Source organism: Eschrichtius robustus, chromosome 13, assembly GCF_028021215.1.
Source record: "Eschrichtius robustus isolate mEscRob2 chromosome 13, mEscRob2.pri, whole genome shotgun sequence".
NCBI lineage: Eukaryota > Metazoa > Chordata > Mammalia > Artiodactyla > Eschrichtiidae > Eschrichtius > Eschrichtius robustus.
The window spans coordinates 100,612,621-100,640,430 of record NC_090836.1 but is presented as its reverse complement, the minus strand read 5'-3'; the positions used below and the strand labels follow the sequence as shown (position 1 = coordinate 100,640,430).

General features: G+C 51.5%; 1 protein-coding gene and 1 pseudogene across 5 annotated transcripts in view; both read left to right on the top strand.

Annotated features, from left to right (window-relative positions):
* Positions 1–5,607: 5,607 nt before the first annotated feature.
* LOC137775873 (mitochondrial import inner membrane translocase subunit TIM14-like) lies at positions 5,608–15,555 on the top strand (annotated as a pseudogene).
* Positions 15,556–22,965: 7,410 nt separating this feature from the next.
* Positions 22,966–27,810, top strand: part of TTLL1 (TTL family tubulin polyglutamylase complex subunit L1) — a 43,610-nt gene continuing 38,765 nt past the window's right edge. For 3 of the 5 annotated variants that reach the window (XM_068561002.1, XM_068560999.1, XM_068561000.1), the window contains exons 1-2: positions 22,966–23,110; positions 26,475–26,506. The gene's annotated coding sequence lies outside the window, so the exon portion shown is untranslated. Of the gene's footprint in view, positions 23,111–23,206; positions 23,336–26,474; positions 26,507–27,810 lie in introns of those variants that run through there. The other 2 variants (XM_068561003.1, XM_068561001.1) reach the window with 1 other exon arrangement.

Genomic DNA, 27,810 nt, shown 5'->3' with positions numbered 1-27,810 from the left:
GCTTGAAAAATGTTACAACAGCAGCGGCAGCAAGAGCAACAGCAACAACACCCGGCCCCCAGGGTGGCTCCTTCTGGCGAAAATTACAGTAACAATGAACGGTTTACAAAACGACTCACACCCAGGAGGTAACGAGGCCGGAGCACCCCCCACCCCCACCCCCAGGGCTGGTTGGGGCCGCGCGGGGCTGGCGGCTGGACCCCTCGTGGTCACCGGATAGAACGCGCCCGGCGGCCCCTCCAGCGCCGCGGCGCCCGGCGGTCCCCGGTTTACACAAGCGAGCCGGGCGCCTTCCCCGCGGGGCGCACCTGCACTGGGCGTGGGTAGGAGGAGGGCGCCGCGCCCGCTCGGCGCGCAGTTCCTGTTCCGGACTTCCCCGCGTCCCGAGTCCGGCCGGTCTCGGGCCCCTCGAAGGTGCGCGGCTCCGGGGCGCCCCGGGGTCGGCGGGGACCGGTGCTCGACGCCATCTTCCGTTTTTTGGTGGCCGCGCGGCTGTACCGTCTCGGCCCTGGGCTGGCAGCCCCGCTCTCTGGCCCGGTCCCCCGAGGACGTGGGAGCGCGGCCCCGGAGGCCGCGCAGGAGGGAAGAGCGGGGCGATGCGGCGCCGGGTTCCCGGGGCGCGGCGCAGAGGGGCCGCCCCATTACACAGATGCGGAGACTGAGGCCCGCAGGGGGCCCGGCTGCCACGATCGCCAACCGGGAACTGGAACCCCCGCCAGCGAGGAGGTGTTTCGGAGCCGGGGTCCCCAGACGTCGCCCGCGAGTAACACACCCGGGACAGGAAAACCTGGGTACGGGTCCCCCACCTTCCAGCCGGCGCCCAGGGCAGCCCCCGGGCGCTTACCTGCCGGGCTCGGGCTGGGCGGAGGGGCGGACGCCAGCGGAGTTAGGGTCACAGCAGGGGGTGGGGAGGGCTCGGACTCACCTCGCGTCGGCGGTGGCAGTGGCTGTGACGGTGGCGGCGGCCGCAGCGCTGGAGCCGGGAAGCGTATTGTCTGCGGCTAGGGGCCCGCGCGCGCGACCATATAAAACGCCGGGCCCCGCCCCGGCCCGCCCTCAGGGCCGCCTCCCCGGCCGATAGCACGAACTCCAGGACCCAGTCGGGTCCGAATGGCAACAGAGCTGCTACAAGTGTGATCTGTTTACTGTCTTTCTGCCTCCTGCGGTCTGCAAGTTTGTTTTGTCGCGTGCGCTGGTTTGCTCCGGGGAATATTTGTGGATGAATCCCCTGGCTGCATTTGGGTGGGTATTCCAGGATCTTTATATCCTCAAAGAACTCCTAGGGGATTGATGCTTTTTTTCTTGCCCACGAGGCTCAAAGAGGACTTAATGACCTGCTAAATGACAGCATGAATTCAGCGCTCAAATATTGGCGCTCTTTGTGCTGGCAGCTTCAGGAGTTAGGTTTTGTTTGGGTTTGTTTTTTTTTTTTTCAATTTTTTAAACTGTGGTAAAATGCACATAACAAAATTTGCCATCTTTACTATTTTTAAGTGTACTGTTCACTGGTATTAAATACATTCATAATGTTGTGCAACCATCACCACCATCCATCTCCATAACTTTCCATCTTTCAAAACAAACTGTATACCACTAAACAATAACTCCCCATTCCTTCCTCCCCCAGGTCCTGGCAACCATCAGGCGTTAGGTATTTTTAAACCTATTTCACAAATGTGAAAACTAAGACTCAAACTTCTGTAGAAAAACAGCATCAGCAGCATCCTACCAAAGCCTGGGGTCTTCCTGCCCCACTCCTTCCTACCCCACATCCTTCCAGCTGCACCATCCATCACACCTCCATTCCCATTGCCACAGTGGGGGCAGCCCGCCCTGCTCTGGCGCTCCTGGGCCTAGGGGGAGGTGGGTGGCAGAGAAGGGCCCCCAAAGCCTCGGGGGAGGGAGGAGAAATCAGAAAAGGTCCAGGCAGGGTGGTACCCAGCCCTGGGGTGGGCTAAGGAGGTGTAGGGTCTCAAGTCCCCAACCTGTTATTGCTGGGGTGTGTTGAGGTAGAGGAATGCAGAGCAGAGCACTGGGGTTACAAAGTAGCTGTTGTCCCAGGAACGAAACAAAGCTTGTTTACCTCAGTCCTGCTGCCTCTTGGAACAGAGAAACAGCAGGGTCCGGGGAGCTCCCCTCCCCTTAGTTCTGCCATTTGCTACCTGTTGGAGATCCCCTCACCCCTTCTTCCCATCTCTGAAGTGATGACACTGATACGGATTTTTCCTTCATTGTTCTCATCTGTGAAATGGGCTGATGGCGTGCCCCCTCCTACCCCCACACCCTATAGGGTTATAGGGAGGATCAGAGGAGATAATCATCAAATGTTTAGTAAACTCCCAGCAGAGTTTAAGCTTCAAGGCCCCTCCCACCCTCTCTTCCGGCCTCTTCTGATTTTGTAATCCTTTCTTTGAGGGCCTCCCAAATCACATTGACTCCAAGCCCTACAAAGCCTGGGTTGCTAATAGCCACAGGGTGCTTTACAGGTGGAGGGAGGAGCCCTCCAAAATAGAGGCGTCTCTCCAAAAGCGCTCTTCAGATGAGAAAACAGAGACTCAGAGGGGAAGCAATGGCATGGTCTCATCTATGTGTGTAAGAATGCTTCCAGAGGGGTCTCAAGGCTGAAGCCATGGTGCCAGGTACAGAGTAGGTATTCAGTAAACATTAGCAGAACAGCTGGAGGAAGGAGGACAGTTTAGGGACAGATGGGGGATAGAAGTGCCCAAGGAGGGGGTGGGTGAAAATATTTGCCTTGCAAGGTCCCCAAATAATATGCAGATCAAATGGACAGGAGGAAGCAAAAACCTTTTGAATGGGAATTGGGCCTGTAGAAGGCCTTGCCTTCCTATCAGTCCAAAAAGGATTAGATGGCAAACGATAATAGCAATAACAATAACAATAGTAGCTGCCATGATCTCCTCAGATCCCTCAACCCCAGGGCTAAGCACTTTCTATTATCACCTATAATTCTTACCACTGTCCCATGTTACAGACACCAGCGCACCCACAAAGGGTCCATGTACAGGCAAGAGAGACCTTGTGGACCCATTTTACAGATCAGGAAACCGAGGCTCTGAAAAAGGAGGCCAGCCACTTGCCGGAGACCACCCAGCCCTTAAGCAGCAGAAGCAGATTGAAGCCTGGGTCTCCCTACTCCTGCTGCAGTGTCCTTTCCACCCTCCATGGCTGGCCTCCAAACCTCCTGGGCCTCACCTTCCCCTTCCCCATCGGGACTTGCTGGCCTGTCCCAGGGCCATCAGGCTGTGGATCCTGCTGTCAGAAAACACCATGATCCCGTGGGCAGTCCCTTCCTTCCCTGGGAGCCTCCTTCCTGAAGAGCTGCCTGCTCTGGAGCCTCTGGAGCCTCCCAGCCCCAGGCAAGCCCCTCCTGCTGAGGCCATGACCATGTCTCTCCGCAGTTTAGGGATCCATGACCCAGCAGACCCTCTGCTCCCACTTAGGGTTGAGTTTTGTCCTTACTGTGACCTTCTTTGATCATTCATTTAACAAATATTGATTGACACCTGCCATATGCCAGGCACGGGGGTAGGTGATGGGGATCTAGAGACGACGCATTCATGGCATTAATACAGGGCCCACATCCAAGTGGGGGAGACAGTGGAGGAGAAACCAGTGACGGGAAAATAGAGCTCTGGGCAGCTGGGCACACAGCACGAACTCAAGGAGGGAGAGTAAAGCCAGGCAGTGTGTGAAGAGTGGGGGCGGGGTGGGTCTTTTAACCAGGGTGTCAAGGGAAGCCTCGGTGAGGATGCAACCAACCTTCCTGCAAAGGCTCGAGAGAAGTGAGGACGCCTTGCAGAGAGATGAGAACATTCCTATGCCCAAGGCCCAGGAGGGGAGGAGAGGGCAGGTGGGAGCCCCAGGGAGAGGGCTGGCCAAGCATGTTTGCCAAGTGCTGGCCTTGGCATCCAGGGCCCACCTGTGGAGCCAGACGCCAGAGCAGGTTTTAAATGGCTGTCTTTCCACGTGCCATCCCAGAATATTGTCCCAGCCTTGGGACACCTTACCTGGAAAATCCTCCAGCTTTGACAGGGACTTTGTAATATCGGGAGGGACCCATCAGAGGGCTTCGAGGTTCTCTCCTGAGCTGGGCCTGAGCTTCTTGCCAGGAGCTAGAGCAACCTCACGGTGACAATCCACCCACGCCCACCTGGTGGACACCTTGTGGGGATACCTTCCCAGGACAAGGGGCTGTTGAGAGCCTGGTGGGCTGAGCGTGTTGCCTGGGTGAGTTCAGGTACCCTACGTGGCCTCCTGAAGGGTAGATCTCCTCATTTCACAGATGAAGAAACTGAGCCTCGGAGATGGGTCCTAAGAGGTCCATGACCGCACAGCCAAGAGATTGCAGGGCTGGGGCTTGAACCCAGGTCTCTCTGACCTGTCTGACTTGGGGGTCTGTAGCTAGGCTTCAGGAAGTCTGTGAACCCCCTGAAGTGAAACAAAATGGCAATTGGGGTAAAAGCATTTTCTGGGGAGGGAACCTGCAGCCTGGTGGGTGAGGGCTGGGACTTCGGGGTCACACAGCCCTGAGTTAGAATCTTGACTCTGCCACCTAAAACTTGCGTGGCCTCAGGTAAGTGCTTGGGCCTCTCTGAGCCTCAGTCTCAGCCTCTGTGAAATTTCCCACCTCCCAGGGCTGCTGTGAGGATGAACACACAGGAAGCCCTCAGCGTGATGCCTGGTACACAGTAGGTGATGGGTAAACCCAGAGGCTGTTATTGCAGACAGGGATTAAAAACTGCTGAAGAGTTTGAGGGAATTCCCTGTCAGTCCAATGGTTAGGACTCTGTGCTTTCACTTCCGAGGGCGCGGGTTCAATCCCTGGTCAGGGAACTAAGATTCTGCAAGCCGCGCAGTACAGCCAATTTAAAAAAAAAAAAAAAAAAAAAAAGCAAAGAACTGGTGAAGAGTTTGACATATTCACAAAAGAAACTGTATCTTGGAGATGCGTCATTTATTAAATGAAATACACTTTACAGATCAGTGTGTCCAGTACAATCCCACATTAAAAAAAAAAAAATCCATATAGAAAAGTCTGGAAGGAAATACAGCCCTGCAAAATGGGAATAGTGATCATCTCCGGGCATAAGGGTGATAGGCGGTTTAATGTTTGGCCTTGTGTTCTTCTGTATCTTCCCGATTTTCTATACAGAAGTATATTAACTTATGCTAGTATCAGAAATACATCGCTTTTTATTCCAAGAAGAGGAAGAAAAGTATGTTTGGTCTCGTCCCAGGCCAGAGCTGAGCCAGAGACAGCAGCAAGTGCCTTTTGCTCCAAGTGAGACAGAACCAGGATAGAGTACACAATGGGTCTTAGGCAGGAAGTACAGGAGCTCAGGAGAGGGAAAACTAAGAGCTGGGATCCTAGAGAGGAGGCAAACATATCAGGAAAGGCTTCCTGGAGGAGGAGGTATTTGAGGGCGCCCTGGAGAAGGGACTGGATTCCAACTGCAACAGAAAGGTGGGTTCGGCCTTATTGTCCTGTGGGTACCTGGGAGCCATGGAAGGCCTCTGAGCAGAAGAGGGGCTAGACCTTTGGGAATTGGAATCTGGCAGCCATGTGGGGGAGGTATTAGAGGGGAAATGATGCCCCGGAGTCTCCGAGAATGCCCAGGGCTCCTGAACGGGGACGCCCCAGCCTCCATCCAACTGGTAACAGTGCCCAGGTTGCCCCTCCCCCAAAGCTGCTCCTCCTTTATTTTGTGTTCCACACCCAACCATACTCACTGTCCTCCAGTTAGTGAGGCCCTCTGTGGACAGAGCTGTCGTGAAGCCTCTGGGAACCTTATTACATCCCCATTTTACAGGTAAGAAGACTGAGGCTCAGAGAGGCCAGCTGAGCTGCAGGGTAGAGAGGTGTGGATGCTGAGGGATGAGAGATGGGACCTTCCCTTCCCTGGCCTAATGCATCAGAGCTCCACTTTCCCTCACTTTCTGGGGAACGGGGATGGTGACACCGAACTCATACATCATGACTGTTCGGGTCACCCAGTGCTTGGTGGGGCTACTGCTCCCCTTCTTCCCTCGCTTGCTTTATCTTCCTTCACAGCTCCTTCTGCTCTTTGCACATGTATCTACCTGTTTACTCGTCTATTGCCTGACTCCCTGCCCCCCACTGAGGCTAAGCCAGACTTGGCTTGTTCACAGCTCATGTAGTAGGTGCTCCGTAAATACCTGCAGAGCAAGTAAATGCACGAGGGTGAGCATTCTGGGGCCAACACGCTCGTCTGTTTTTGGTCCGTTCCCTCCCTCTGTCCCTCCCTCGTTTTTCAGACGCGCAGACAGTTCTCCCCCTTGAACGGCATTTTTAAATTGCTCACAGCTTCCTTTTCTTCTTTAGCAAGGCGTGTGAGCGGAAGGTCATGCTGCTCCTTGTAGGACCCCACGTAGGGGTGAGGGTGTGCGTTTACACGCTTGTCCCTGGAGCTGTGAGGGAAGGTGGGGGGATTCACACGGAGCCCATGGGGGTTGGTCCCTCCCGGAGTCTGGTGATGGTGGTCCCGGGCGGGGGAGCTGAACCTTTGCACGGCTCAGTTTCCCCTGGGCATTGGGTTCAGAGACCTGGATCAGGCCAGCCCTGCCTAGACTTGCTGCCAGGCAGGTGTAGGCTGACTCTACACAGGGCCAGGCAAGGCTGTGTGACCGGTGTAGCCACGAGGATCCCAGGCTCCAGGGTCCGGAGTCCAGGCTGTGTGACAGCTGAGGGCGCTCGGCCTCTCTGAGAACTCCCAGGGACTGCAGGGGTGACCGAGGTCAAGGCCAAGGACTGAACCCTGGTGTGTGGTGGGTCTCCGGCCGAGGGGCAGTGGAGATGGAGAGGAAGTCAGAAGTGGGTTGGGGTCCCTGGGTGTCACCCGGGGAGGCCCCTGGGGACAAGAGTCAGTGGCAGTAAGATGATTTTTGAAAGTCAAGGCTGGTTCTTGGCAGCTTGAATAACATCTTGGAAACCCAGAGAAGAGAGTTACCCCAGCCACCTTTTCCCTCAATTCCCCCCCCCCCCACAAAGCTTTGGCAGGAGCCTCCTCACAGCCATGAATAGGCAGATGGATTTCTGCCCCTCTGGCCCCTTAAAATTTTCTGCTTGTTGCAAACCCCTTGTAATGAGCTGGCCCAAGGCCAGCAGCGCTGCCCAAACTCCAGGCAGCTGAACTCCTGGGCCCCTTCTAGCCTCGGGCCGGCTCAGAGGGCCTCTGAACATGAGAAGCTGGCGGGGGCACCTGATGCAGGAGAGCCTCTGGCCTTGGAGGGAGGCCACAGCGCCAGCCAGGAGCAGAGCGCCGCCAGGAGCTGGGACCAAGGGGCCTGGAAACAGACGGCTAAGGCCCCCAGGAAAGCCAGTGGAGAACAGAAGTGGGCAACCAACAGACCTCAAAGAAGCTCCTCCATCTCCCCACCTGATATGTAAGAGGCACTTCAGGCCAATGCAGCCAAATTAAACTCGTCTCCCCCAAACTTACATCTCCCACAGTCTCCCCATCTCAGCTGATGGCAGCTCTGTTCTTGAATGTGGGCCAGATCTGGGGACTCTTTTTTTTTTTTTTTTTTTTTTGCCATACCACACGGCTTGCAGGATCTTGGTTCCCCAACCAGGGATCAAACCCGTGCCCCCTGCAGCGGAAGTGCAGAGTCTTAACCACCGGACCACCAGGGAATTCCCTGGGGACTTGTTTCTAATGACTATAACGTGAAAGTCTGAGGTAGACCCCCATGTACTTACACGGAAAGACATCTGTACCTGTGCTGTGTTAAATGAGACAAAAAGGTTGTAGAATAAGTATAATGTGAATTGATTTACGTAGAAGAATATGTTTCATTTGCCTTGAAAGTTCTGTAAGGAACACACGAGAAGGTCAAGGTTGGGTAACAGGTGTGGATATCACTCACTGGTCTTTTCTTTCTCTTGTACGTTACTTGTAACTTTTGCCATAAACATGTATTATGTTTCCGGTCATAAAACAGCAACTTTTTTTTTTTTTTAATTTTTGGACTCGCCGTGCGCGGCTTGCGGTATCTTAGTTCCCCAACCAGGGATCGAACCCGCGCCCTCGGCAGTGAAATCGCCGAGTCCTAACCACTGGACCGCCAGGGAATTCCCAAAACAGTAAGTTTTTAACAGTGAAAGAAGCCAGACCCAAGAGAGAACATACCGTATGAATCCATTTATATGAAGTTCAAGAACAGGCAAAACTAATCCTCATGATGGAGGTGAGACTAGTGGCCACCTCTCGAGGTGGGATGGGTATTGACTGGAAAGGGACATGAGGGAACTTTCTGGACTGATGTGCATGGTGGTCGCAGGGGTACCTACACATGTAAATATGCACTGAGGGGAATGCTTCAGATCTGTGCACTTTTGGGTATGTGAATGAAAACGTGATACTACAAACTAAAGTGTAATAAAACAAAGCACAATGACCGGACCTGAGACAGCCAGGAGTGAGGATTTTAACCAAGACCCAGTTTTACAGCTCCCAGGGGTCCTTGGCAGGCTGAGCCCACGGTGGAGCCGGAGAGGCCAGCTGTGCTGGTGACAAGGGGACTATCACAACTGGAAACAGAAGCAGCATGTTTCAGAGCAGATTACGAGGCTTAACCAGCCAGGTCGCTCAGCTCAGAGCCACGCCAATTTAATAGACACGCGCTAGGGCCAAAAGACTAAATGGCCCGTGTGACCAAAATAACCTAATCTCATGCAACCTGTCAGGGGGACAGAGAACAGCCTCCGCTCGGTCAGACAATTCCAGGAATCCGGGGTCAGGGAGGGGGTGATATCTGCTCCTGAAGCATTGTAGAGGCCCTGGACAGCAGGCTGTGGACATCCTGCAGTGATGGCCACCATTGTGCCCCGCCAGGAGCAGCCTCAAGGCCCCAGGTTATCGCTCAAGTTGGGTCTGGCGGGAGGGACGAGGCCCACGTGGGTGCCGGCAGGAAGGAGCCCCAGTCCTGCAGAATCTCCTTTCACCCAGAAATAACATCCCTTCTGACAGTCGAGTTTATCAGCATGATAGCAGATTTTTTCAAAACAATAACAGCAGTCCTAGCAGCTCCCTCAGCCGGCACTCAACAGGGACGGCTGGCCGTGGTGTCAGCGGCCGCTGCTGTCCGCACCTCTGCTCTGGGGGAGGAAGCCCCTAGGAAGACCTGGTCTGTACCCCGAGACGGGAGGCCGTGTACGTTTTCACCGCTCTGCACCCCACATGCTGGGCCCTCAGTAGCCATCTGTTTCACAGATGAGTGAATTTCCCCTTCGCCATCCCGTTTCATCTTCACAACAACCCTCCAGGCTAAGAACTGAAGGTCCCACTTTACAGAGGAGGAAACTGAGGCCAGGCAGGTGAAATGGTGCACCCGACTTAGGAGCCAGTTTCTCATTCCAGGCCCTGGGTTTCCCTGTCTCATGACTGCTAATCACCACTCTCTCAACTTCCCTTCTCCTGCTTGGAAGAACGAGGGAGACAGCATTTGGGGATGGTTTCTCTCACAGGAAGTAATTTCTTTCTTTCGTTTCTTTTCTTTTTTTTGGCCTCACTGTGCGGCTTGTGGGATTTTAGTTCCCCAACCAGGGGTGGAACCTGGGTTCTTGGCAGTGAGAGTGTGGAGTCCTAACTACTGGACTGCTAAGGAATTTCCAGGAAACAATTTCCTTTTACTTAAAATTCTTCAGGGGAATTCCCTGACAGCCCAGTGATTAAGACTTTGTGCTTTCGCTGCCGTGGTTGCAGGTTCAATCCCTGGGCGGGGAACTAAGATCTCGCAAGCTGTAATGTGAGGCAAAAAAAAAAAAATCTGAAGCCTTGTCCTTTTTTCTGAGGAAGTGTATGTATTCCCATGTCCCCACTAATAACAAAAGAAGTGCAAATAAAGCAGTAATGATACTGTCCAACATCTAAGCCTTTGATAACACACAGCGCTGGCAAAGCTGTGGGGACCCTGTCTTCTTGGGCACTTCTTGGGAATACACGTGGATGCAGCCTCTTAGGAGGGCAGCTTGGTAAGCGTCTCAAAACATGCCAGATGCACGTGTTCTCTGACCCAGATATTTCACATAAGGACATTCTGGGCAGAAGGGATAGCGTGAGCAAAGGTGTGGAGATCGGAAAGCTAAAGTGTGGGCGTTTGACAGAAAAGGCTAGTCTGGCCCTTGGCCTCGGAAGGGAGGGAGCTTCTAGCCCAGCCAGGTGGCAGGACATACTTGTCCCCGCAAGGACTGGGCTGAGCCCTCAGTGAGTCGAATGCGCTTCAGGGGAAGGAGAATTCTGGAGAGGAGGCCCCGGCTTGGAACCTGGTCGAGGTTGGAAACAGATGCTTAGCTGCCTGTGTTGGGCTGGTGTGCACAGCCTGTGAAGCCCTTGCAGCATTTATTTCTTTTTTCTATAATCTGGGGAAGCGTGTTTTATGAGCCCAATTCCCAGATGAGCAAGCTGACAGGCTCAGCCGCAGGCCGGGTCTACCATAAAACTCCAATCTGAACTCAGGTGTGACTGACGTCCAGCTTCAAGGTCCCTCATTCGTTCATTCCCAGCTCCCCTTGGCATCTCCCCTGGGCAGCATGACTCTGGGGACAACAGAGGGTGTCCAAAGCCTCTGCCCTCAGGGGACTCAGCTTCTAGAGGAGTGGTTGGAATTGGGAAAAACTATTCAGCCAATGGCGTAGAGGTCTGAGTCCTCTGACACCCCAGTGCCTTTGAGGGTGGGATTGTTGCATCTGAGGGAAGAAATGAAACCTAGTGCAGCCCTTTCAGGACCAAATGTCTGCCTGGGCCAGAATGGCCCTGCGAATTTTCTATGGGACGTGGCCCAGGTCTGTGTGGGCCCCAGGAGAACTGAGGGGCCTGGGCCAGCCTCCTTGCCTCCATGAGCCTCAGGTGCCATCTGTGCTGAACAGGGATAACGGTGTCAGCCTCCAAGGCCACAGAGGGACGATGCGGAGACCCTGGTGTGAGCTGGGTCTCCGTTCTCATGTTCCCATGGGAGGCTGGGTAGCTTAATTCATTGGCAGGAACTTTTCTATGACCTCCTTACCAACACCAGCCCTCCCTGTCGGCCACCTCCAGATGTTTTCCTCCCCACACCCTCAGTCTATAAACAGCGGCCAGTGGTACAGTTTCGGGGAGCGGGGGTAAAGCATGTGGTGTGCTGGGCCAGAGGGAGGGACGAGGGCATATTACATTCGGGTCCGGGGACTTCCCTGGTGGTCCAGTGGGTAAGACTCTGCGCTCCCAGTGCCGGGGGCCCAGGTTCAATCCCTGGTCGGGGAACTAGATCCTGCAGGCATGCTGCAACTAAGAAATCCGCATGCCACAGCAATGAAGATCCTGGGTGCCGCAACTAAGACCCAGTGCAGAGAGAGAGAGGGAGAGAGAAAGAAAGAAAGAAAGAAAGAAAGAGAGAAGAGAGAGAGAGAGAGAGAGAGAGAGAGAGAGAGAGAGAGAGAGAGAGAGAGAGAAAGAAAGAAAGAAAGAAAGAAAGAAAGAAAGAAAGAAAGAAAGAAAGAAAGAAAGAAAGAGAAAGAAAGAAAGAAAGAAAGGAAGGAAGGAAGGAAGGAAGGAAGGAAGGAAGGAAGGAAGGAAGGAAGAAAGAAAGAAAGAAAAGGAAAGAAAGAAAGAGGAAAGAAAGATTTTTTAAAAATAAATAAATAAATAAATCCGGGTCCGTGCACCTTGCACAGTTTGTTGAATTCCAGTGGCAGTGCTGCAAGGCCACGTGCACAGACACTCCGGGATGTGAAACCGAGGCCCAGAAAGGAAACTGTAGGACCGAGCTCAGATCTGAAGAAAAGGATCAGGGTTCAGGCCTTTTCTTCCCAGTTCTTACTGGTCACCTTCCATGGGGCACAGAGATGAGCAGACACAGGCAGGCAGAGGAGGCAGACACGGGACTGGTCCTGGTCGGCCCCAGAAGATGGGCTCCCTGAGCCTCCCTTACCTGTATCCCCACTTCTCAGCCTCCACAGTTCACAGAACTGTCTGTCCACAGTCCCCCTGCCGCCAGCTACTATGGAAGAAAGAGCCCCAGAGGCGGAGTGCCCCAGACCTGGGCTCAGATCCCTCTGGCAGCTGCCAGCTCCCTCCATCCTTCAGTGGCCCTCGCCTGGGCCATATGGAGGAGGCTGAGGCAAGAGTGTCTGCAAGGGCTCGATTCCTGAGCCTCACTGGGCACTGGGCATGGGGGGCGTGCAGGACCCTGAGTCTTGGGAAGATCAGCCCGGTCTCCCTCGGGGGCTTCTGTGTCTGTGCTGGGGGCCTTTTGCAGGGGTTGGGAGGGAGGGAAGGGCAGATTCTCCAGGAATCTGAGATCTGTCTGGTAGAGAAGGTCTAGACTCTAGTCCCTTCCCTCCCAGACACTCATCCCAACTCTCCAAACCTGGGTCCTGCTGTGGGTGAACACACACACACACACACACACACACACACACACACACACACACACACACAGAGCATGTGATCCTCATCTGAGGGCCTCTTTTTCATTAATGATGAATAGCAATAACAACAACAATAACGATAGAAAGCGCCCTCTGTGCCTGAACTGTCCTCGATATCCTGCCCTGCGTTAATCCTCACGGCGCCCATCCCCCTAAGCTGGTTCTGTTACCTACTAGTAACTCCATCTGAAAGAGGAGGGACCCGCACCAACACCCCGAGGTTAGGCGTCCAAAGCCACAGCCTGTGGTGGGGCGGCTCCTTCCTCTATCACTGACTGAACACCTACTGGGCGCTACCTGGCAGAAGGCCTGAACACCTGGGAGCCCGGCTGGGGGACAGTGGGGGGAGCGCAGCATGAAGACCAAGGGAGAGCTCCCGTGGGCACAGAAGGGATGAGAAGGGAGGGGACTGAGAGCTGGGCCCTGCAGAAGCGCCCCCCCAGCCCAGGCGGCTGCTCTTTGAGGAGCCGCCCTCACCCGCCCACCGGCTCTGGGCATGGAAGGCTCTTTCCAGAAGCTGTCTGTGCGTCCACTCTGTGCGGTGACAGGCATTCTGACTTCTGAACTCCCTCTCAGCCTCAGAGCCCTGGGGATTCTCTCCTCCCTCTGCTGGGTCCGTGAGCCGCCTGGGGCGTGTAGCTGGGACACGGCTGAAGCCTGAAGCGGCCATGTGTCCCCCGGCACCTGCTTGCAGATTTACCCCTCTTTCAGCTACCCTGTGCCAGCCCTGGCTTGGGGGCTGGATGGGGAGCCTGGGCCCCGGCCCCGCAGCCCGGGCTTCTGGACAGGACCACAGGGCGTATCAGGGCCAGGCCTGGGACACGGGCACGAAATGGGAAACCAAGGTGCTCGGGGTTGTGTTTTCTGCCTGAGTGGGGAGCAGCGTGGCGGAGGATGAGGGGAAGGACAAGCGTACAAGGGGCCTGGCCCGGGGTAGACTCACCACCGATTTTGAAGAACAGGGAGGAGAGATGGGACTTCCCTGGTGGTCCAGGGGTTAAGAGTCTGCGCTTCCACTGCAGGGGGCACGGGTTCGATCCCTGGTTGGGGAACTAAGATCCCGCAAGCCATGCTGGTGAGGCAAACAAATAAAAGGGAGGAGAGAAAGAGGAAGTGACAGAAGAAGCTTATAGACAAAGGAGTGAAGTGGAGGAGGCCGGAACAGGCTGCAGAGGTCAGAAATCACCGGCCCCATGGGGCCCGTGTGTATTTCTTGTCCGCAGATGGTACATAAGTACTTCTTCTCTTATGCGCTGATGGTCCCTCTCCCCCGAGGGACCTGTGTGTGTCCCACGGAAGCCAAGCTTGGGGTAAGGGCCCCGTAATTACCTTTCAAATGATCATGACAATGTTCCTTTTCTAATGCTGGTCCTGCCTTCTCAGCAGAGCTCACAACCCACTCTCGGGCAACCACAGTATCAGGGAAGATACTACTCCTGAGGGGTTTTCCCAAGAGGCTCTGTTCTCACCCGTTCCGTTTTGCTTTCCTTCGGCCATGCTGTGCAATTTATGGGATCTTAGTTCCCCGACCAGGGATTGAACCCAGGCCCTCGGCAGTGAGAGCATGGAGTCCTAACCACTGGACCACCAGGGAATTCCCTTTTCACCCGTTTCTGGTTTTTTTGTTTTCAATTTATTTATTTTTATTTGTGGCTGTGTTGGGTCTTCGTTGCTGCACGCGGGCTTTCTCTGATTGCGGAGAGCAGGGGCTACTCTTTGTTGTGGTGCGTGGGCTTCTCTCTCACTGCGGAGCACGGGCTCTAGGTGCGCGGGCACGCAGGCTCTACTTGTGGCACACAGGCTCAGTAGTTATGGCTCGCGGGCTCTAGAGCACAGGCTCAGCAGTTGTGGCGCACAGGCTTAGTTGCTCCGCGGCATGTGGGATCTTCCCGGACCAGGGCTCGAACCCGTGTCCCCTGCATTGGCAGGCGGATTCTTAACCGCTGCGCCACCGGGGAAACCCCCATTTCACCCATTTCTGAGGGACTCTACTCTTTTGGCCCCAGGCCAGGCAGCCTGCCTCCCCACACCCTCACCCTGGGGCCAGAAATGGCTGTGACAAAACCAGAGCTGGGCTCCAGTGTCCAGTTCCTTCCTCAATCCTTAGCGGATGCTCGGTCTGGATCGTGGTTCTGGCCTTCTGGCCTCACGCAGCAAGGGCCCGGGGTGAGGGTATTAGGGACCCCAGTGAGGTGGGGGGAGCAGGGGTCTGTGTACCTGCAGGGCAGGGCCAGCCGGCTGGCTTGAGCCTAAGCAGGGTGGTGGGTTGGTGCTGGTTCTGTAGTAATGCTGGGCGCCATCGCAGGTTCGTCATGGCCTCAGGGAACTGGTCTGGGGCTCCATCAAAATCCTTGAATGGTTCTGGCTGGCACCTTGACAATGGCAAGCCGCCCTTGGAGGCAGCATGAGTCAGGCAGGTCATTCAGTGCCAGTCACAGATGGATTGATAATATTAATGGGCGTCATGGCCTTGGGCAAGTTAATTAGTGCCTTCAAGCCTCAGATTCCATTTTTTTTTCCAGATACCATATTAAAGAGTGGGGATATCACACCCATTAGGATCCCTGCTATTTAAATAAATAAATAAACAAACCCAACAACAGGAAATAAGTATTGGTGAGGACGTGGAGAGATTGGAACCCTTGTGCCCTGTTGGCGGGGGTATAAAATGCTGTAGCCAGGGTGGTCGAGGCCTCTGGGCTGGGATGAACCTCGCTCCGGGTGGAGCCAGGGGAGCCGAGCGGGAGCCACGGCCAGTACAGTGGTAGCATTTGGACTGGCCACTGCTGCTGCAGGATTTGCCGGCTGTCTTGTGCTTTGCAAGCCAGGGAACACATGGAGCCTCAAGTAAAACAAGTTTTTCAAAGTCTACCAAAATGTGCCTTCTGTGGTGGCTATTACAGAGGTGGGTTTGAACCCAAAATGACAAAATGGGAAGCAGCATTAGCATGGTAATTAGTGTAAGCCCTACTGCCAATAAAGGAAAAATAAGAAATGTTTATTAACGAGCTATGCTTTTAAATCACACAACAAGGGGGGATCTCCTTATATAGCAGCCCCAAATCAGTGATGCTAAAGATTTACTAGAAGGTCAAACTGAAAAATGAAATAAATGTATGATGAATTTTACTTTTTTTCTTTTTTGGCCGAGCCACGCAGCTTGTGGGATCTTAGTTCCCCGACCAGGGATCGAACCCAGGTCCTCGTCAGTGTAAGCACGGAGTCCTAACCACTGAACCACCAGGGAATTCCCATATGATGAGTTTTAAGTTCTTATTCATTTATGTACTTGAGTACCAACTTTTTTTAAATAAAGTGCCTCAAAACTTAAAATGGTGTAGACACCCCTCAAAAAACGAAACACAGAATTATCATAGGATCCAGCAAGCCCACTTCTGAGAATATATCCAAAAAAACTGAAAGCAGACTCTTGAACAGATATTTGAACACCCATGTTCAGAGTTATTCACAATGGCCAAAAGGTGGGAACAACTCAAATACATGTCCATTGACTGATGAATGAATGAACAAAATGATAAATACATACAATGGAGTATTATTCAGCCTTAAAGAGGAAAAACATTCTGACACATGCTACAACAGGGATGAAACTTGAGGACATTATGCTAAGTGAAATAAGCCAGTCACAAATAGACAAATTCTGAATGTTTTCACTTATGTGAGGCACCTGAAGTAGTCAGATTCATAGAGACAGAAAGTAGAATGGTGGTCAACAGGGCTGGGGGGAGGGGAATGGGGAGTTAGTGTTTAGTGAGAAAAGTTTCAGTTTTGCAAGATGATTAAGTTCTAAAGATTGGTTACGCAACAACGTGAATATACTTTATCACACTACTGAACTGTACACTTTAAAATGGTTAATATAATAAATGTTATGTTGTGTGTATCTTGCCACATTAAAAAAAAATATGAGATAACACTACTCACCAGGCAGGGTCCTTGAGAGGGTGTAATGAGGGGATTTCCGGCTAAGGTCTTAGGGTGGTGTCCTGCACAAAGTAGGGGCGGGCTTCATGGGCCTGCAACCTGGGCAGCCGTACAGGGCCCCTGAGCTCAGATCAGTCCCTCACTTGTTTAGAGCTGCTGTAGCTGTGTTGAAATTCCTAATAATTTTTGAACAAGGGTACCCGCATTTTCGTTTTGCATGGCGTCCTACAAATTATGTAGCTGGTTCTGCCCCTCAGCCAATGGGAGGCTGGTGGTTCTTAGTGAAAAAGACACCTGGACAGACCTTGCCATTAACCTCGTTCAGAAAGAGCGGGTGAAGGATGTGCCGTGTTGGGGGTGGAGAAGGGTATGGGGGCCACGTGACAACAGCACCCCTCCCTGGGGGTTGAGGAGCAGTGGGGCCACCTGCCAAGGGAGGAGAGGGCCACAGACAGCAGAGGCTGGTAAGGGGCTGGGCCGGATCACCCCAAGATGGGGCCCCGACCATCCCCGAGTTGGTATCTCAAGTCTCCCCGCCCCTCCCCCCCCCCCCCCCCCCGGCAGACCGTGGCCCCAAGGAACCAGCCTCAGAAACCAGCCATCGAAAGAATGTCTCATCCGGGAAACAGTGTTTATTGAACACCTACTATGAGCCAGCGGTAAACACACCATCTGTGATCCTCCCGTTCTCATTCACATTCTGGGTTTAAGGACTGAGGCCTGGAACCAAGGAGGGACCAGTGGCAGCAGTGGGGTGTGAACCTGGCCAGTCGGGCTCCAGATTAGCGCTGGCTCCACTAGATGGCGCTAAACGTAAATAATGATGGGCGCAAAGAGCTCGACGGGCCAGGGAGGGGTTGTGCGGAGGTTCCTGGGATGCCCGCAAGCAAAGCTCAGAGCATCACCTTGAAAGTGCAGTCGTCTCTCCAGAAGGCGGCTCTTTGTTTTTCAGGGAGGCAGTAGTGTGAACGATCAGGTTTCCTAGGTTCAAATCCAGGCTCTGCCACTTAAAAGTTCCACACATTTTCACAACTTTTTAATTTTTATTTATTTATTTTTCTTGCTTAATGTAAGTTTTATTTGATATTCTTGCTAGCTTTTCATTGCTTTTTTAAAAAAAAATCACAACTTTTTAACTGATGAAATAAAAATATAATAACAATTGAGTATATATTTTTTTGTAATACAGGTCTACTAATGAGAAGAATGGATTTCTTTGGGGGGCAGGAGGGGAGATAATTTCACTTAATTGGGGTCCGAAGTTAGCGTGTTCCCTAACAACCGGCTGCAATCGGCTGCAAGCGGTCACAAGTAAAAATCATTCTTTGCTTTCTGGAGCAGGTAGGGGGCTGGATTTGGCCAGTGGTTTGCTGACTCTTGATCTAGTATTTTAACTGTGTTAACTGTTTCCTTGGCATTCAGTTTTCCTTTTGCTGAATTTTGTGCCTTTCTTGAATGATCTTGGTCTTCAATGTTTTTGGCTGAGTGTCTGAACGCTCTCTTTTATGAACTATTCTCAAGGTTCACGGACTGAACTGAATGTTTATGTCTCCCCTCACCCCCGACCCCCACCCTCTCATTCCTGTGCTGAAATCCTAATCCCCAATGTGATGGTATTAGGAGGTGGGCCTTAGGGAGGTGATTAGGTCATGAGGGTGGAGCCCTCATGAATGGGATTAGTGCCTGTATGAGACGCTAGAGAGCTCCCTCACTCCTTCTGCCATGTGGGGACTCAGCAAGATGATTATCCATGAATCAGGAAGCAAGCCCTCACCAGACACCGAATCTGCTGGCGCCAGAACTGCGAGAAATACATGTGTTGTTTAGAAGGCACCCAGTCGCTGGTGTTTTTGTTCTAGCAGCCCAAACGGACTAAGACGCACGGCTTTATCCTAAATGTCAGAGGACTGTCTGCTCTCTAAGGAGACCGACCAGTGATTACCTTACTTAATTTTCTGGCCAACTGTCCGTGTCACTGTTTCTTATCTCAGGGTAATTTCAGAGTTTTGTTCAGAAAACTAATTTTGGGGGGAACTTCTCTCTTTTGCGTGGTGGGGAGCATTTGTCCTCATTTTTACTGGGGTTGCCCATTTATCTGTTCTTATCTCATCTTCCAGGAATTCCTCACTGTTTTGTCTATAGGGAGTATTTCTCCTAGTCTTCCAACTAGGTCACGGATTTCCAGCAGATGATCACTTATGCAGAAAACCAAATCTGGAAAGTGGATTAAGACTATTCCTTTAGTTCAACTAACCTAACACCAAAAGGGAGACATGTCTTTGAAAAGAATTTAACAACCAACGTATATTTGCACAATTGCAGTTCAGTACTTTATACAATGGTTATCCTTCAAAACGTATAAACTGGGATCTGCCATAACTTGTGCTGTGATACCCCCAGGTGACATCTCCCCTTGTGCCTGAGTCCTTCTCCCCATGTGAGGAAGATGGGACTGCCCCATATGAGCAATCCCTCTTGCCTGCCTGGTGGAGCTAAGAACACCAGTGATAACACAGCATGGCAAACGGATCCTCAATAGCCACAAAGGCATGATCTAGGAACAGATGATTTTTTTTTTTTGGCCGTGCCTCGGGGCTTGCGGGATCTTAGCTCCCCAACCAGGGATGGAAACCCGGCCCCAGCAGTGAAAGCACCGAGTCCTAACCACTGGACCACCAGAGAATTCCCAGAAACAGATGATCTTAAAACAAAACCTTTTAGAGAAATTCCTTTATTTGGATGTTTTTGGTATTCAGATTCCTGGATAGTTAATCTTCTGTTGTATTTTTCTATTTCTTCTTCTGCCTTTTCAGTGAGATTTGGGGTGTGAAAAGATGTTCAGTCAGCTGTTTCAAAATGGAAAAAAGTTATTTATTTTATTTTTTTAATTTTTAAAAATATTTATTTTTATTATTTATTTATTTATTATTTATTTTTATTTTAGTTGCGGCAGGTGGGCTCTTCATTGCGAAACAGGTTTCTCTCTAGTTGTGGTGCACGGGCTCCAGAGCATGTGGGCTCACTAGTTGTGGTGCACGGGCTTAGTTGCCCCTCAGCATGCAGGATCTTAGTTCCCCGACCAGGGACTGAACCTGCATCCCCTGCATTGGAAGGAAGATTCTTAACCACTGACCACCATGGAAGTTCCAAAAGTTTGTTTTTTAACTTTACTTTACTGAAGCTTTAAAAAATTAGAAAATAATACTTTTGTGCTACTAAAAAATTCAGACAATAAAAAATATAGGCTATAAGAAGAGAAAGTACTTTCTTTTTTTTTTTTTAATTAATTTTGTAAGTGAAATAGGGAGCATTTTCTTTTTTCAAATTTTATTTATTTATTTATTTTATTTATGGCTGTGTTGGGTCTTCGTTTCTGTGCGAGGGCTTTCTCTAGTTGTGGCAAGCGGGGGCCACTCTTCATCGCGGTGCGCGGGCCTCTCACTACCGCGGCCTCTCTTGTTGCGGAGCACAGGCTCCAGACGCGCAGGCTCAGTAATTGTGGCTCACGGGCCCAGTTGCTCCGCGGCATGTGGGATCTTCCCAGACCAGCGCTCGAACCCGTGTCCCCTGCACTGGCAGGCAGATTCTCAACCACTGCGCCACCAGGGAAGCCCGAGAAAGTACTTTCTATTCCAACTCCTGAAAAGAATGACTCTTAACAGTAACTGCATATCTTTTTTCAGGCTTTTTTTATGCCTCTTAAATTATATTTAATGCATATACATATTAATGATTTTAAAAATCATACTATACAAAGTTGTGTAATTTGCACTTTTCATTTAATATATTATGTATATGTTTCCAGGTCAGCATACGTAGATCCACTTTATCCCTTTGAATAGGTCAATACTATTTCATTAAATTGATGAACTTTAATTTAGCCAATAAGACTTCTGCTAAAAAGCATTTATATTTTTTCCAATTTTTTTAAATTAATTATTTATTTATTTTTATTTATGGCTGTGTTGGGTCTTCGTTTCTGTGCGAGGGCTTTCTCTAGTTGCGGCAAGTGGGGGCCACTCTTCATCGCGGTGCGCGGGCCTCTCACTATCACAGCCTCTCTTGTTGCGGAGCACAGGCTCCAGACGCGCAGGCTCAGCAGTTGTGGCTCACGGGCCTAGTTGCTCCGAGGCATGTGGGATCTTCCCAGACCAGGGCTCGAACCCGTGTCCCCTGCATTGGCAGGTAGATTCTCAACCACTGCGCCACCAGGGAAGCCCCCAATTTTTAATTATTAGAAATAATACTGCTTTAAATGCTATTGTACACATATCTTTGTTTACCTGTGAGAGAATTTCTATAGAATAAACTCCTAAAACTGGAATTTATAGGTTAAAGAGTATATAATTAAACGTGTATTAAAAGTCTGATGAATATTGCCAAATTGCCAGCCTTCTAAAAGCTATGCTAATATTCACTTCTATTAGCAGTGGATGTGAGTGCTTTTTCCCATATCCTTTCTAACATTAGTTGTAACTATATCTTAAATTTTTGCCAATTTTGTCAGTAAAAAATACCTCATTAAACATTTTAATATCCTTAATTTTTAGTGACTTGGGCATATTTTCATATTTTTACTTACCATCTTGCTTTATCCTTCTGCTCTGGAATTTGTGGTTCCAACTCTTCTGCCAATTTTTGTATTTTTTTCTTATTGGCTTGTGCAAACTCTTTGTATATTGTGGATATTAACTAATGCTTTGTCAGATGATGGACACATTTTCAGTTTATCATTTAACTTAGTTGATTGTATTTTTGGCCTCTTATAAGTTACGTTTTTACAACTTGTGAAGATGGATCTTTCTAGGCTAGGCCCAACAGGAAACTGAGATACTATACAGGAAAAAGGTTAACAGATTTTAACTACATTAAAACTAATAACATATTAAGGAATCTGAATGTTATCTTGATGGCAATGGAAAGTCCTTAAAGACTTAACTAGATTTACACGATTAGATTAGCATTGAGATTCTTAGTTTCCTGTCTTTCTCCTGGGACTACCTAGCTCCCAGTTAATTCTTCACATTGGCCAGAATTTTTCCTACTATTTGCTCTTGTGCTGTTGGTCTCCTCCCACTGCCTGCACCTAAGTCTTCTGGTATTTTGGCTGCTGGTGATGCTGTTTGGAGTGGCATGTACTCTGCACAGGGGCAGGACATGGTAAGACATGTTAAACATCTTCCTAGGTGCTATTCACCTAGGAATTTAAACACTTTTCCACCCTTGAGAGATGGAGATCATTATTCCCATTTCTCCATGAAAAAACTGTAATTAAGAGGCTGGAGGCTTCCCTGGTGGCACAGTGGTTAGGAATCCGCCGGTCAATGCATGGGACGTGGGTTCGAACTCCAGTCCGGAGGATCCCACATGCCGTGGAGTAGCTGGGCCTGTGTGCCACAACTACTGAGGCCCACGCACCTGGAGCCCGTGCTCCGCAACAACAGGGGAAGCCACCGCAATGATAACCCCTGCACTGCAATGAAGAGGGCCCCCGCTCGCTGCAACTGGAGAAGGCCCACGCACAGTAACAAAGACCAAATGCAGCCATAAATAAATAAATAAATAAATAAATAAACTTATTAAAAAAAAAAAAAAAAAAGGCTGGGATTTTCCCATGCCCAGACACCTAGAATATAACAGAGCAGGGATGTAAATTCTGTTTCTCTTCTTTCATGCCGCCTTCAAGTACACTTTCATGGCCGACAGATGTCTGGGGTACATGCTCTTTTATTGTGTATTAATTCAACAAGTATTTGAGCAATTAGTATTTGTGCCTTTTCTTTTTTAAATAATCTTTCCAACAACCCTTCAATATAGGTGCTGTTGTTCCATTTACAGACAAGAAACTGAGGCAGGAGAAGTGACTGTGACCTGCCAAAAGCCACAAAGCTAGTAGATTTTGAAGCGAGGATTCAATCTAGGCCTGGCTTGTTTTTCTGGGTTTTTTGGCCACACGCGCGCGGCTTGTGGGATCTTAATTCCCCAACCAGTGACTGAACCCGCGCCCTCGGCAGTGAAACCGCGGAGTCCTAACCACTGGACCGCCAGGGAATTCCCCTGGCTTCAGTTTTAAATTTCTCACTAGGCTAGGCTGCCTCTTCCTAACAGAAGGCGTTTTAAATATCTAGTTTGAGGAACTAAACCTGTCCCACGCTCAGGGAACACTTCACCAATGAGGTTACCTTTGAGTAGGCCATTTATTGATTACTAGTTGCTGAGCACAACTTCTTATCCTTACAACAAACCCTACGAGGGAGGTGCTATGAACAGTCCTAGTTTTACAGATACTGAAGCTGAGCAGCAGAGGGGATAAAGAGCCGACTGGACCGAGGGCCCCCGGCATCATACCGCTCTACCTCCCACTATCAGGCTCTATCCCGACCCCTCGCAACCTCATTTCTGGGCCCTGAAGGTTGCAAGGCTCCGGGGGGTGGACGGCTGGCTCCCTCGTAGGATCTCAGCGCCATGCGTAGCGGGCCACCGGGATAGGGGTGTAGAGACCGGCAGGGAAAGTCTGACCCCGGAAGTAGTCGCGGCGCTGGCAGGGCCGCGTCTTCGGTTGCCAGGGCGCCGCCCCGGAAGTAGAGCCCGTCCGCGCCGGGTAGCGGTTTGCGTCCTCCTCTGAGCACCGAGTGGGGTTGGAGGCGGGGCCGGACCGCGGCGTGGGGCCGCCGTGCTCCGCGCTCCTGGGCGTTCCTCCGCACTGTGCGCCCACAGGTAGGTCCCGCCGCTGAGGCCGCCGCCTCTGGGGACCGAGGGTGTGGCCGTGCTGGTGGGCGAGTGCGCATGCGCGAACAATTGTGGGCCCTGGTCTACGGGGCCGCGAAGGTGCGGTTTAGATGCTGCTCGCTGGACTCGCGTTCCCCGGGAAGCCTGCGCTGACCACTGTGCCCCTCTTCCTCCTCCGAGTTCCTGTGACTTAACTTGTGCCGCTCGATCCTTGTAATTGCATTCTTCTTATTATTGGTTATCCCAGAATTTCATTGCTCCTACGCTTTTTCATTCATTTGCAATCTGTATTGTTCCTATTGGCATCTTGCAGGGCGCGGTGTACCTGTGGCTAGAGCTCTGGACAGGAGACAGGAGATAAGTGTTCCCCGCCCTGCTCACCTCTCTCTGGGGCACTGTTTTCCCATCAGTAGAGGGGGTGGGATGGTGGTAGTCATACACCCCTAGAGTAGCTGGGGCATTACAGGGGATTCATTCTAGACCTCAAAGTATCTGGTCGTTGTAAGCCGTTTGGAGGTTTGTTTGCAAAGCGGTTCTTTGTTCAGGAAATATTTAATGAGCACATTTGGGTGCTGGGTTGTGGCAGTGCAAAAAGATTGACCCTGCCCTGCACTCAGGGAGTTACAGGCACTGGTAAACAGGTACGTGGAGCATGGGGGTGAGGAGACGGACAGGGCAACACAACTGCGACCGAATGCTGCACGGCACTGATGTGAAGTCGTCATTTATATTGTTACTTTATTTAAAGATGGCTCTTTTTGCCTTTTCAAAAAAGACTTAACTAGCTGGAAAAGAATGCAAGTGTCCAAGGATCCTGGCCTAGCTGGGACTTTATTGAAACTGATAGTGATCAAAGTGTCTGGGGTAGGGGGATGAGGGCAGAGACTGCTCCCATTTTCCGATGGCTGGACCCAGAAGAGTGAAGTGACTCCCATGAGTGTGAGTTCTTCCCCCCCACCCCCGCCGCCCCCTGCTGTTTCTCCTCAGAGGTGGTTCTGACTTTTGTCTGGGAGTAGTCATAACTCCAGGAGGTAAAAGGCCTCTTGGCAGAATTCTGTCCTCCTGGGGTTGTAGGCACAGAGATTTCCCAAGGTGTTCCCTTGCTCAGCGGAAATCAGCTCAATTCCCGGCTTCCTATTTCTCACCAGGGTAAAGCTGTGGAAGTGTTTATGGGTGACTGTTTCCAGGGTCTCCCCCTTGGGACTTACAGCCCCTGTAGGGCTGGGCTGCGCCTACTTCACTGCTTGGCACAAACAGTGCTTGTTTGATTGTGTGTGTGGAGGGAACTCACGTCTTTATTTTTGTTAATTCATCACATATTGGTTGAGAGCCTGCTGTTGCTAGACACTGTTCTGGGTGCTGGGGATTCAGGAGGAGATAAAGCGGAACAGCACTGCTGCTCACAGTGTGACATATCTGTGTCAGACAGATAGTCACCAAGGAACCAAATACATGAACTAGACCAGGTCTTTTCTTTTTTAAAAAAATTAATTAATTTATTTATTTTTGGCTGCGTTGGGTCTTTGTTGCTGTGCGCAGGCTTTCTGTAGTTGGGGTGAGCAGGGGCTACTCTTCGTTGCAGTGCGCGGGCTTCTCATCGCGGTGGCTTCTCTTGTTGCGGAGCACGGGCTCCAGGCATGCAGGCTTCAGTAGCTGTGGCGCGTGGGCTCCATAGTTGTGGCTCGCGGGCTGTAGAGCGCAGGCTCAGTAGTTGTGGTGCATGGGCTTAGTTGCTCCGCGGCATGTGGGATCTTCCTGGACCAGGGCTCGAACCCGTGTCCCCTGCATTGGCAGGTGGATTCTTAACCACTGCGCCACCAGGGAAGTCCCTTTTTTAAAAAATTAAATTAAATTAAATTAATTTATTTATTTTTGGCTGCGCCAGGTCTTCATTGCATGCAGCACACGGGATCTTTGTTGCAGCGTACGGACTTCTTAGTTGCGGCAGGCACGCGGGATCTAGTTCCCTGACCAGGGATCGAACCCGGGCCCCCTGCATTGGGAGCATGGAGTCTTACCCACTGGACCACCAGGGAAGTCTCATAGACCGGGTCTTTTCAAACTTGTGCTTGCATAAGAATCGCCTGAGAGCTTGTTAAGACACAGATTCCCGGACCCCGCTCCCAAAGAGTCTGAACGTGTACACTCTTGTGTGCGCATGGCGGGCGCTGGAAGATTTGTATTTCTAACGAGCTCCAGGTTGTGATGCAGATGCTGCTGGTCCGCGGACCATGCTTTGAGTACCGACTAAACAACTGTGTACAACGTGAGCGCCACGGAGAAGGAAAGCGACAGCTCCGTAAAGGGGGAGGATTGAGGTTGGGAAGGCCACTCTGAGGAGCTGACCTTTGAGAAAGGGCCAGATGTGGGGGAAGAGCAAAGCCTTAAGACTGGATGCCGCTTGGTGGGTGTGAGGGGCCGAAAGAGGCTGGGGCCTGGAGAGGGAAGACAGGTGGGAAGGGTACTGGGAGACAGGGCCCGAGAGGCATGGGGGTCCCGGGTCACGCTGGGCCAGCCTTGCAGGCCGTGGGTGGGCTGCTAGGTTTGTTCTCAGTGCAGTGGGAAGCTGCTGCGGGCTTATGAGAGGAGTGACAAGATTTGCTTTGTGTCTGAAAAGATTGGTCTGTGTTGCAATGGGGTGAGAATGGGACCAAGGAAGCCAGTTGTGGCCTGGATTGTGGGGGTGCTGGGGAGAGACACAGACGGATCCGGAATTTTCTGGGGGTGGACCGGGCATGATTTGCTGCTGGACTGGACTGATGGTTACTTCCTCCCCAGGACTGAGGTTGGATTTTGTTAGGTTGTTAAAGCACTTTGCCGCCGGGGCTGCCGCTGGTTGAACGCGTCTCTTGCCTTCCCTGGATCGGGACTGTCCAGGAGCACCTGGTCCCGGGTGGCTTTCCATCTCCCGTCACCCGCCTGGCACGGAGTGGCCTTCGGTGCCCAGTGGATGGAGGAGATGGCCACCACTATCGGTGGCCCGGACGCCCAGGGATGTCCCGGCGGAAACCTTTTCTCAAGCTTGTGAAGATCCTGCCCACTTGCCCCAGGAGTGGGACCCACGGTGTTCTGGAAATAACCAGCAACCGTCTGGTTTCAGGATGGCTTTCCGAGGCTGCCATACCTCAGGTAGTGACAGCCCACGCTGACTCCAGGCTGTGAGCAGCGTGAGGACCAGCACATCTCTTGCTGCTTTTCCTGATTAGGTTTTTATGATGCTCAGTTTTGAAAGTAGCCGACCCTGTGGCTTAAAATTCTGAGGCGTCAGTTCATATGAACCAGTAGAGAGGCAACGTGTCAAGTTCATCACGTAATACCGCTAATTCCACTTTTTTTTTCTCTTCTATTTTAGGAGGAAGTCACAGGAAAACAATCTGACCTCAGGTATTTATCTATTTACCTGATAAATAGATAAGGCTTAGTATTTCCTAGGGTTGGGAAGGCGTCAGCCCTGGTTTCTGTAATGTGGGGGTTGGCCAGCTGGTTCCTTAGTCTGTTCTACAGATGATACCTGAGCCCCCTCATTGTGCCTGGCCCTGGCTGGGTGCTGGGGGACCCACCCCCTGCCCTGTGGGGTCGATGACACCTGACAAGGGGGATGCATGTAATGACGGTTGGCACCCCGTGTGGGAGGGAGACTGTGCGGGTTGCCAAGGCAGCAGTCTCTGCTCTGCCTCTTGCTTTCCAAGCCCCACATTGCTGTCTGTAAGTGGGGAGAGTACCTGCCTGCCGGCCTCAGGTGAGCCGTAACCATGTACCCAGTAGAGAAGGATCTACACACACCGCCCAGCCCGGGGCCTGATGCATCCTGGTGTTCGGGAAGTGGTAGCTGTTGTTTCAGCGATGATAGAAGTACGTACTCACTTGCTGTGTGAGGGCGGGGCCCGGCACGCCCGCCGGGAGGAGGAGCTGGAAAGGAGGCACGTGCAGAGCCGAATCAGGGGCAGCTTCAGGGTGAAGCTCTTTCTGCCTGATGCCCTCGTTTCAAACCCAGTTGACTGTTCGGAGAACCTGCTGTGTGCCAGGTCCACGCCCACCTGACCTTGCGGTAATCCCAGCAGCACCGCCCAGGAGCTGTCACTTTCTTCCTTTTTTTTTTTTTTTAACATTTTTATTGGAGTATAATTGCTTTACAGTGGTGTGGTAGTTTCTGCTTTGTAACAGAGTGAATCAGTTCTTTCCCATTTATTTCACTGGGGAGGCTGAGGCCCGGAGAGGACATGCCAGGATCCACGGCTGCTCTGTGGCTCAGACGCGTCTCTAAGCGAACTGGGTCTCTAAGCCTCAGGTGTGGAGGGAACTGCCGTCCCTCCTTTGGCTCTTCCCAAGGCTGCCTTTTCATCTGCTCTCAGTGGTGGTTTCCACATTGATTTGGGGCATTTCTGAAAAGAGGTTCTTTTAAAGGAGAGGGGGCCTTACTTCATTTTTCCCTTTTTTAACCGTAAATGACTCTTTTGTCTTCTTGCTCAGCACTTTACTATGCTCTGTTCCCCAAATATATATATGTAAACCTCCTTATGGGTGTAAATTTCTTATTCTTCATTTTTCCCTAGTGTTTAGGATGGTCGTCTCTTGTATTAGTTTCCTAGGTCTGCGGTATCAAAGTGCCCCAAACTGGGTGGCGCAGTGAGGCCACAAGCCTGAAATCAAGGTGTTGGCAGATCCGTGCTCTCTCTGAAGATTCTAGG